The sequence below is a fragment of the Lygodium microphyllum genome, chromosome 28 (genome assembly GCF_053477565.2).
Source record: "Lygodium microphyllum isolate KBCC chromosome 28, Lygodium_microphyllum_v1.1.10, whole genome shotgun sequence".
Lineage (NCBI taxonomy): Eukaryota > Viridiplantae > Streptophyta > Polypodiopsida > Schizaeales > Lygodiaceae > Lygodium > Lygodium microphyllum.
The window spans coordinates 36,126,754-36,138,901 of record NC_141162.1 but is presented as its reverse complement, the minus strand read 5'-3'; positions in this window follow the sequence as shown (position 1 = coordinate 36,138,901).

Here is a 12,148-nt window from a genome sequence, read left to right as displayed (position 1 = left end):
ATGGTTCATATTGTAAGGCACATCAAGAATCATCATGTGGGATTGTGGTTATGCTCCACAAGGAAATTTGATAAGAAAGGAAACTATAAAACTTGAGGTGACCAGTAAAATGAAGCTGAATATGCAACTTTACAAGCAGCTATCTCAATTTGTCAAAGAATGGGAATTCAAAGATTGAGGATTAGAGGTGATGCTCTAATTTTAGTAAAACAAATTCTCAAAGTTTGAAAAATCAAGAATTCCAAACTTAAGAGAATGTGTAGTAAAATTAGGAGAGCTTTGAATCATTTTGAAGACTAGAGTTTGAAACATATAGCCAAAGAAGAAAATAAGGAAGCTCATAATGTTGCCCAAGCTGTAGTTTATCAAGTGTTTGCTATTAGAGCAGATTTCATTTGTATCGAGAAAGAGAAACACTTGAGTTGGAAGAAGAATTTCTTTTGACTAGGAAGATGCCATCTAGTGTTCCTATAGAAAAAAAAGTATTGTTTTTTGGGAGAAGGCTTGGAAGGTATAAATTAGTGAATGATGTTCTATTTGCAAAAAGAGTGGATTTGATTCTTAGAAGAGCACCTTGGAAAGAAAAAATCTATCATATTCGTGAAAGTAACCATAAGAGAGCGTGTGGAGAACATTATGCCTACAAAATTATTCTCCAAAAAATATTGAGTAAGGGATATATATGGGCAAGTTTGCATAAAGATGTAAATCATTAGTACAAATCTTGTCATGAACATCAGACAATGAGTAAGAAAACTCTAAAACCAGAAACAATAAAGAAAATTCTTGCATATGACATTTTTAAAAAATGGGTAATATATGTGATTGGTTCTTTACCTCATACATCAAGATGAAAGATTTATATTTTGATTGCAATTTATTATCTTTATCATTAGGCAGAAGCTAAAGCAGTTAAGAATATTAGAGCAACTAATGTGGTAAAATTTATATATGAGGACATGCTGCAAGTTTAGGACGCCTTTAGAAATTTTATCAGATAAGGGACTTGGTTTCAAATGAGAATTCATAAATTATCTTTGTGAAAAAATGAAGATAAGAAAACAATTTTTTTTGCCTTATTATCCTCAATGCAGTGGTTTGAATGAGAGAATCAATGATGAGGTAGTTAGGATGTTGTCAAAGGTTTTTTATGGAAGAGAAGATTTATTGCCTATAGAATTGGAAATACGTGCTTTAAGGATGCTTGAAAAGTTGAGTGAGAATGAGAATAAAGATTATTTGAAAGAGACATTGTTGCAATTACAAGAATCACAATTAATTGGGCAAGAGGCTTGTGATTATTATAAAAGAAGTTAAGGAAAAAATCTTTATATTTTTAATCAAAAAATAAAAAAGTAAAAATTTAAAAAAGGAGACTTGGTTTTAAGATATAACACTAAGTTGAATCACATATTTCAAAAGAAATTCCAAACTAAATGGGAGAGACCATTTAGAGTGACTGAAACATACAAAAATAAAACTTGTATATTAGAAGACTTAGATGTAAAAGCATATAAACAAAGAGTCAATGGATACAAGACTGAAGAAGTATGTATCAAGATTGATGATAATTAAATTGGAAGAGTGGAATGGACATAATCAAAAAGAGCAAAAGAATGAGGAAACTCAATGGATGATAGATGTAGCATCACTTTATGAAGGCTATTGTTGTGCATGAATGCTTGCAGACTAGGGGAAGGGCTAAATATGTCACGTGTTTTCATGTAAATTTAAAACCCCTAGTAAAACACTAGGTTGGTAGGAATTTTTTGCTTAGTTGTTTGCATGACTATTTGTCTTGTTGTTAAGCTAGAATTTTTGTGTTTAATTAGAATAGGAATTTTTTGTTAATATTATTTTTGAATTTGTTATGCTTGAGAACTTGATTGTCTTGATCAAAATTGGTATTTTTTTAATAGATTGGAGCTCGATTTTGATTGTAACTGCTAAACATCTTGAATAAAGTATACTTTCTTGCCAATATCTTTGCACATCACAAGGATTATGGTTCACCAGCACTTCATGTTGCATTTGTTGGATACACTGCACTCAAGACTTGTCTCCTAATTTTTTAAATTACTTCCATGCTATGGGTTGGGTTAATGCACTCTTGCACCATCGTTGAGCACTAGTAGGGCATGATGCCTGTTGTAGCTATATGTAGTAAATTTTAGATGCACGTGCAGTAGAGATAACACCTTCATTTTTCACGCATTGTTCTTTGCATGCAGGAGAGTTGGGATATTCATCACTAAATTAGGAATCTCAAGTTGAGTGGAAAAGGTGGTTGGATGAGTTTGAGGGTCGTAAATGACTCTTTCACTTATGAGATGGGGCGGGAGCATTCCGAGAATTGAACTCGGGACCTCTTGCACCCTAAGTGAGAATCATACCACTAGACCAAATGCCCCCTAGATGGTTGGCGTGTGGCACCAGACAGTGCTCCATTCCATCGCTGCATGAAATACTCTGCCGCCCCACCGAGGCACTCTTATCTTTTGTTTTGTAGGCTACAGTGCGTGCAATCTTCCCTTCTTCACATGTCGTTGATTGATAGGATCTACCTGGCTTTGGAGCGTCAAAGAACCAAAAGGGTGCAATTTCTCTCAACCACTTGAAACCATTCTCGTATCATTACATACAAGGTTAATTAATATGAGCCATGCAAGCTTTTTGTTCTCCTTAGTCTAAGTCGATGATTAGCGCCTTCCCTTACTCTTGTTCCCCTCCCAAGTGTTGCTAGTGGATCACACTTCACTCTCAAACAACCGGGCCTACCAATTTTTTATTTTATGGTTTTGGCCTCTAATGACCCCCCAAAGAGGGGACCATGCCTTGTGCTGGAGCATTTATCTTGAGTCGCACGCATGGGGAAGGATTCATAGGATTTCTAAATGCACTCTACCTTATGCATTGATGTTTTCTAATCCATCGACGAGGTAGATCTCCTTCTATCGAGGCAAAAGAGAACCCAACATATCCTTGCAACAAGCTGCTCTACTACTCCTGATGCTAACTAAAGAGGCAAGGCTTCAAATTCTGGCCATACCAATCATTATACACATAGCCATGATGGTATTAGCAAGGGTGTCCTTGTAGAATCCCATGCTTGATGAATGGCTGGGGGACACTTTGGCACACGCATGCTATTACCAAAAGAGCCACAGTCCGCCAACCTATGGTGGCCAAATTGCATCGAGGGATGGAGTGGCATGTGCCAAAAGGTTCTTTGAAGGGAAACAATTCAAAAGATCCCGATTTTAGGATGAGGTGTGATTTGCATAGACATGTTAATCCTACTAGTGCACATATGACCAACTCACACAACCGAGCTGATGGCACCTTTACATGAGTGCTGGGTGCAACAAAATTTGTGCCCAAAAGTACCTCTTTTTGCATGCCATTGGAGTGTCATCTTGTGATTCTTTCATGGCATTCCCGAGTAAGGACTCCTCTGTTCTCATGTATGCATACGTACACGCTGAGTATGCCATCAATAGCTTGCTATGGAGTCTTCCGACTTATCGTCTATAGCAAGGCCTGCTATTAAGGGTTACCACTCTAGGGTTTAGTCTCAAAACCCGAACTCTAAATTATCTTAGGGAAAAGGTACAGCAATTGTGCTAGAGCACTGCAAGGGCAGTGACTAATGTGGTTTGTGCTTGATGTAGGAAATTATTAAAATAAAATATTTTTTTTAATCAAAGAGCACTTATGGTACACAATGAATATTTACTGGGCACTCAAGTATCATGGAATCATTCTATGGATGCATGCTTCTGAGAGTAATGATTCTACGTGCATGATCACTAGTGTAGTCTATTTTTAGGAAGTCTTTTGTATTTTGCGCATCAAGACAATAAAATTAAATAAACACATACATGGGGGATATGCTGCTTACCCATGCATGAGGGAATAATTGTATCCAATTGGTCTCTTGTGCACTCTTCTCTCTCAACTCTATTATTTGGAAATGAGTTGTTCATGAATTTTCTTTAATCTTTAGCAAAGCTATGGTGATTTCTTGCAACAATTATTAAGGTAAATAATCCAATTTTTAGTTGAGAAGTATGATTATTTAAGTTAATTAACAATTTCATATAATGTTCAATTAAAAATGCGATTGTGAGAATTTCAATTTAAGTTTGATAGAGGTGTATATATTCTCTAATTTTAAAAGTGCAATGATATGAGTTCACTATTGAGTCCAAAAACACAAAAACATTGTAAGATTTAAAATTTTAAAATGCATAGGCGAGGACGTATTCAGGCTAATACAAGACTTACAATGCCCATCTTATCAAGCAATAATTAAAGAATTTACATATCAATACAAAATTTAGCCGAATACACGACCAAATGTCCATTGATTTATTTATATCTAGCCGATCAAGACACTATCTAGTTGAATTCATGACCAAGTACCTGTCTATGTCCAAGGGAAAAGGGGAGGGTGTAACAATCAAAATGTAATCTCTATGCCCAATTCACAACACAGTGCCAAGTGTCATAGACATTCTTGTCTAAATATACTCACTTACCAAATTCATGAGATTGAGTGTCTATTTGACAAGTACCTCTTGGCCCTACTCACACACATCACATGCTAGAGATATAATGCAATCCACATGTCCACAATGAGTGACAACACAACATGACACATATACAAAACATGCAAGTAATGCATGACAAGGGAGAACCGCTTCATAACATGTATAATATATGCCAATCACTGATATTTTCTCTCCCCGTACATGTGTGTGCAAAGCGTACACACATATAAAAAATGAGTGATAGTAGGGGATTGCCTCATCAGCCCTCATGACATGCATATGTCAAATTCGTGATGCATGCTAATTGGATGGCCCATTCTATCACACAAATGTATGTATGTATATGTGCACTTCCCCCCCCCCCCCCCCCCCCCCCCCCCCCCCCCCCCCCCAACACACAAATGTTCATATACACTAAGTGGTAGGACAAGTCTAGCTCATGACATACATATGCCAAATTCATGATGGCGCATACCAATCGACAAGTCTGTCCTATCAAGTACACATGTAAGGAAGGACACACACACACACATTACTAGGAGAGAAAGAGTAGAATGTAGCAATGTAGGTCGCTCAGGCTCTAGTTTTATAGATTTTAAAGCCCATTAAGATTTTTGTTGGGCTCAGATAGCCCATCGGGTTATCTCATACTCTAGGGGGCCAACTGAGAACATTAAAAAACCTATTTGGGTTTTGGCTAGTTTCTAGGTTTTCTTTTACCTACTTAAGAGTAATCATAAATCAATGTAAACATAACATAGTAACCATGTATCCTAATTACATGAAATTTTAAGTAATTATGTAAATGTTTTATCCCTAGCTAAAAGGATCAAATGATCAGGTGAGTTGAATCTACTTGACATCCCTCACATGAAGTGGGAATACGTCAAATTTTTCTAATCCTATCTTAAGGATCAAAGAAACTAAGAAAATGCTAGAAGAAATGAAAGAGTATATCAAAGCTATTCACTAGCATATTAAAGTAGCTCACAATAGGTAAAAGGCATATGCAAGTCCCAAGAGGACTCTGTACACTTTCAAAGAGGAGACATAGTTTTCCTAAGTGTATGGCCAAAGAAAAGTTCCTTATCCCTTGGTGATTTCAAGAATCTCATCAACCCAAACTATTGTAGACCCTATAAAATAGTCAAGCGTCTTGATAGAAATGCTTATAGGCTAGAAATTCTACATCATATAGGTCCATTGACATTAGTATATGATTCCACTAATAGCTTGGATAGTGAATTTGGAAAACCTGTAGTTGTTACACTTAGTGTTAAGCAGAGGTGTGTACTGCCTCATGCGAGAGCAGAATCTCATAGTGCACCATAGCTATGAAGGTCATAGAGAGACAAAAAACATGTTGACAGATTTATTTATAGTTGATACTTAGCTAAACACTATGCATACATGACAAAAGTAATGAGTTACAAAGAACTCACGTCATTTGCAGAAGTAGTCAAAGATGAGAACTGGTGTAAAGCAATGGATGAAGTGCATGATGCTTTATTGAAAAATGGAACTTGGGATTTAGTCAAGCTGCCTGGAGGCAAGATGTTTATTGGATGAAATTGAGTCTACAAAGTCAAATGCAAATTAGATGTCTCACTTGAAAGATACAAGGCCACGTTATTGTGAAGGGTTATGCTCAACAATGTGGATTGGACTATAAAGAGACATTTAGTTTTGTGCAAAGTTGGCAACTGTATGGACAACTAGTCATTGCATTGGTTGCATTCAAAGGTTGGAACTTATATCAAATGGATGTAAAGAATGCATTTTTCAATGGTGTTTTGATGGAATAAGTATACATGGATCAATTAGAAGGAAATATACATCCTAAGTATCCGTCTTATGTTTGCAGATTGAAGAACACACTACATGGATTGAAATAGGCACCATGGGCATGGAATGCAAAAATCAGCTCGTACTTACAGAGACTTGGCTTTCAAATGGGTAAAGCTTACCATAGCTTGTTTACCAAGAAGACAAAGAAAGGCTATGTGATTTTGGTTGTTTATGTAAATGACTTGGTTACTATAGTTGATGATACATATGGGATTGATGAGATTAATTCTATGCTACAAAAAGAGTTTCAGATAAAAGATCTAGGAGAGCTGAAATTTTTGGTATTGAAGCCATATGTACACCTCAATGAATCCAAATGTTACGAAAGTAGTATGCACATAATATGCTGAAAAAGTATGGTATGCTGGAGTGCAAGCCCATGGATACTTCATTATAATAAAATGTCAAGTTGACAGTTGATATAGGAAATGATATTGAAAATGTAACCATGTATAGACAGATCGTTGGTAGCTTCAATGATCTTACCATCACTAGATCTGATCTTAGTTATTCAGTTGGGTTGATCAATTAGTTTATGTAAAGGCCAAGTAAACCTCATTTAGATGCAGTGAGAAGGATTATGAGGTATGTGAAGGCTACACTATACTACATATTGTCTTATGAGTATGGTAAACCTCTTGAGCTTACAGGTTAGAATGATGCAAATTGGGTTGGATGTGCATACGATAGAAGAAAAAAAAGTGGATATGATTTGGTCTTGGCAAAAACATGATTAGATGGATCAATAAAAAGTAACCCATAGTGACTCTCTCTAGTATTGAAGTAGAATATAGAGGTGAATCCTAAGCTGCATATGAAGCTATTTAGCTAGTTAAGATGCTAGATAACTTGAGGGTACATGTGGATAAACCAGTCAAGTTGTACTATGACAACATGAGGAGTATGCTTCTTGCAAGTAATCCTATTTATCATGCTAGATCGGAGCACATAGAAGTGTATTATCATTTCATCATGGAAACAATACTTGGAGGCAAGATAAACCTTATCCATGTGAAGATAGAAAACCAAGTAGCGGACATCTTTACAAAATCACTTGGTAAAGATAAGTTTACTCATTTTAGATTGCTATTTGGGATACAACAGATCACTTGAGCTTGAGGGGAGTGCAAAGAACCAATCTCATCTTTCTAACTCCTTGTCTACCCTATAGGTTAGTTGGATATCATGTGTGCCTCAATAAATGAGTCGGGATCTAGAAGTATGGGTAAGTTAGCATTATGGTTTTTACACTTGTAGTTATGTGGATTACTTAATGAATAATGAAGAAAAACTATTGAGAGCACTTTTCTCTCTGAGATGGCCTCACTATGTGTCTCTCTCTCTCCCTCTACATCTTCGACACATCCTCCTCCCCAATTTGGATAACAATACACACCCCCCCACCAAGATGATTGCATATTTAGGAGACCCTCTCCTCTTAATTTCTAACCATTCACTTCTTCATGATGCCTCCATCACTACAAGATATAGGCCTTATACAGACGTTAAAAGCGACGAAAATGTAAATAACAAAATTTGCCCTTGTCGTCGCAAAAAGCGTTATTTTTGGCGACGCCATAGAATAGTTGGTATCAGCGTCGCTATTTGCGTCGGTATCAGTGATACATCGATGCAAATAATGATGCTCTGCGATGCTAATAACAACGCAAATAACGACGTGTGCAGATAAATTTGCGACACTAATAGCGACGGTAACAGGGAAAAAAAAATTTGTGGCAGGGTAGCAAGCTGCCCTGCCACATATAGCATTGTGTGCTTTGTTTGGGCCATACAAAATAGTTTTTGCACTGTGTACAATGCTCGCATAAACAAAAAAAAGTGTACTTAAATCATAACACTGATATATGAAATAAATACATGATCGCATAAGCGACTGGTACAATCATGACAATATATCACTACTACATAGAAAATGTCTACACAGGTCAGGTGACCAAAAAAGAAGGGTGTGTGAGCTCCAGGGATCCAAGGGCGAGCTATATATCCTCGCCATCCGAAAGCTCGTCCTGCCGCAAAGGAGCATCGAACAGACTCTGCAAAAAAAAGAAACAACTACACATCAGTCCACCATACAATAATGCATTCTAATTAAACATGGTAACTATAGACAAGAAAGATGAGTGACTTACAGAGCTGCCGCATTTATACAATCGGTCCATCAATACAGTGAGACCGTGCCTCTCTACATATCGAGCCTCAAGGCTGGTCGAATCGTAATTTGTAATGGAGTGAAAAAAAAATATTAACTATTAGAAACATGATTGTCAGTACAAAGGATATTGCAAAAAAAAAAGTAAGCAAAACAAAAGAAAAACTTACAAAGTCCTCCAGATATGTCCTGTGGCCACCACTCCCAAGATGATGGACCACTCTGGCCTCTAGTCATGCCCTCACCGCCTCGCACTACTGACTCCAACGTCCTAGAGAATCTGTAGCCTCCTCCCTCAGTCGGCACTCGTCGTCCACGTCTAGCCACTCAGGCTTTGCAGCCCCACTCTTGAGTGCCTTGCGTGTGTCCGCCGATCGTCTGTGTGACATATATGCACGCATGCAGTCCATCATCTAGCCTGTAGAAAATCTATTTGCTATGGCTGGAACCGAAAACTCCTCTTGCAAGGATGCTACTATGTAGTCTTTGCACCCCTCCGGTATGTTTTTCCAATGATGGAGACACCGCGTCCGTGCCAAATCCTAGAGGTGATGCAACTCCAGGTGTGACAAATCCTGGAGGTGACGCAACTCCAGCAAAACGACGAGATGGAGACATTGCGTCCGTGCCTCCACAACAACCACTTGAGCCACGCTCACAGCATCCCCCTGACCCTGAAGCACTCCCTCCCTCTGGCCCAAGTTTGGAGTGTCGACCTCATCTGCTCGAAGTTGAAGCATGTGATGGCACCGAAGTAGATCTAAAAGAGTGGCCTGATGATGTCCGAGACAGCTCCTGGTCCGCCATGTCTCTAAATCTCACCATTTGATCTGGAGACATGCGCATGAAGATATCCTACAACTCCTCATCGCTCATCCTAAAAAGGTCACATGTATAGATAAAAAATAATATTAGCATAATCAATTTAAATCATACAAAGCATGATAATATAAATCCTAAAAAAAATGATCTCACTTCAAATGCATATCTTATGTACCCTTATAAGCGATTAGTCAACGAATTGAGTAAGTGGATGCTCCAAGTATGAAGTATCCTATGGTCCCATGTCAATCTCTTGACACAACTCTGCATACACTGGAAGGTCGAAAGACATGTCACCACAAAAATATGAGTCCAGCTCATTCTCAAAGAATTCTTGGAGTCCTGTATTTCCATCATCGGTGGCCTCCAAGCCTTGCAATATCAACCCCTCTATTTGCATGTTGTCCTCATCTATGCTCAGAACATCACTTTGATCATATACTCTCGTACTTCGGGGAGCTGAAGGTATAACATACCACCATCGAGGTTTTTGGGGGTTTGGATAGAAGATTACATGTTCACAAACACGTACAAGAGAGATTAAACTATTGTGACATGTACCATGTTGTAATACAATTAACAAACAAATGAGTTCATGCACCAGTTCACAATGGGCCAGCAACACAAAAGTGTCGTGCAAATCCGTCCATTTTTTTTCGGAATCTATTTCGAGAAATCTAGATGGACCTCGTCAAACTGTTGCTCCAGCACCTTCAAGTACCACTTTGAACCACTACACATCGAATAGTATCATGGAGAAGCTAGGTAATCCACCGTAACAATACTTTGCAAGTTCCCAAAATACTCCATCTTATCTATAACCGTGTTTGGATCTGTTGCTCATTGTCGGCTCTCCTGCTCGAACCTTGCCATGATACCACAGTCCATTGTGAAGCGCATTTTGTCAATACGCTCCACGCAAAAATGCCATCCCTGTGACCATGCTACACTATATATTTTGTACTGTACATTGAAACAGTTAAACGCATATAAAATATAGATACAACAAATCCTAAACATGTCATCACCTTTGGACTACATCCCCTCGAGAATTCCCACTCCTCAATTGAGACCTCCGCCCCTTCGCGTGAGATGCTGCGGTCAAAGCTCCATGCAACCATCGCGTTGATATGAACTGCGGCATCTCCTCCATGCCCTCGGGATATCGAATCGGTCAATGGCATGTACTATGTCGAAATTCAGATCACGCTTCCTCTCGATCTTGCCTAGCGATCTGGTACCTGGCGAGCCACGTCTCCATAGAGAATGGTGCAACATACAAAAGCGATTCACCTTCTCCTCCATTGCAACATCTATTTCTTTTTCTACCCCATTTCCAACCACCACATCTCTGGTCAGTCTATCATCGTCCTTCAACGACCATAGCATTTTGTTGTCTGAATCCACCATTGGTAGCCATTGTGAAATATGCACTAGCGCCTCAAACACCAACCAACCTTCAGCCATGCTACCTTCTGGCCGAGCTCGTTGTCGCACAAAGCCTTTCAGGGTTTTCATGAAGCACTCCAAGAAGAACATCCATTGCATATGGGCAGGTCCAGCAATCTCCACTTCATCTACAAGATGCACAAGAAGGTGGATTTGTATTGTGAGCATACTGGTAGGCAGGTATTTCTCAAAGAGACAGATTGTCTCCACTGCTCCCCGCCTCACGGATTCAATAGAGGGCGTCTTAATCTCCTTTTGTGAGATCCATTGCACTAAAGTTGACAACCTATAAATGGCCCCGCGTATTTCTGGAGTAAGGCATCCTACGATCGCGATCGGTAGTACAAACTGCCACAAATGAGAAAGCATTATGAACCATGGGTACACTCCAAATAGCAAAATGTGCACGCCAATTACAATCCATTTGTAGTACAAACCTGCCATATCTTATGCCAGTCACATGGGATTTTAGCCCTGATAATTGGTCGTCTTTAGAAAATGCAGACCTGAGAGAATACATCATACCCATCGGAGTGCAGATAGACTTGACTACTTGCTTCACAATGCGCTCTTCTTTAGTGGACAAAACCCAAGGAGCGTGAGGTAGTTGCACGTGACCATCAGCACTCGACTGCGGCTAAAGCGCCTCCATCTTGCCTACCTCCTTCAAATCCATTCGTGCCTCTATAGTGTCTCTCTTTCCTGTGATGTGGTCCCATAGCAGGCTGCCCACATTCTTGAAAATATGCATGGGATCCAACAAGTGGTTGATCTGTAAGTGGGTCCAATATGGCAACTCGTAGAAAACTGAGAACCGTCGCATTCTATTTGGATGTGACTCCGCATGGACCATTTCCAGCTCGTATCAGCTTGTGGCAGTCATACGTGTTGGAGGTCATCCAAGAAAACCTTCCCTGAGTTCATGACCCTCTGGCAAGAAAGTGGCGTATCCTTGATATACCATCTTCTTCATGGTTCGTGACCTTCGGGAGTCTAACTGTGGCCTGCACAATGGACATGCATGATAACCTGAGGTAACCAGACCTGTTCCAACACCTTTATCCAGTGAATACAAACTTGAATGATATAAAATATAGATATTACCAATGAGAACGGAAGTCTATTTACCTGAGCACTCTCCGAATCCTGAAAACTCATGCATCGTCCACATGAGAATGGCTCGAATATTAGCGGACCGTCGACCATCGCACGTGCTCATATCTTGCACGGTGATCCCCTTCTCCCACAAAATCTTAAGCTCATCGACTAATGGACGAAGATACACGTCCATATTTTTGACTTTGTA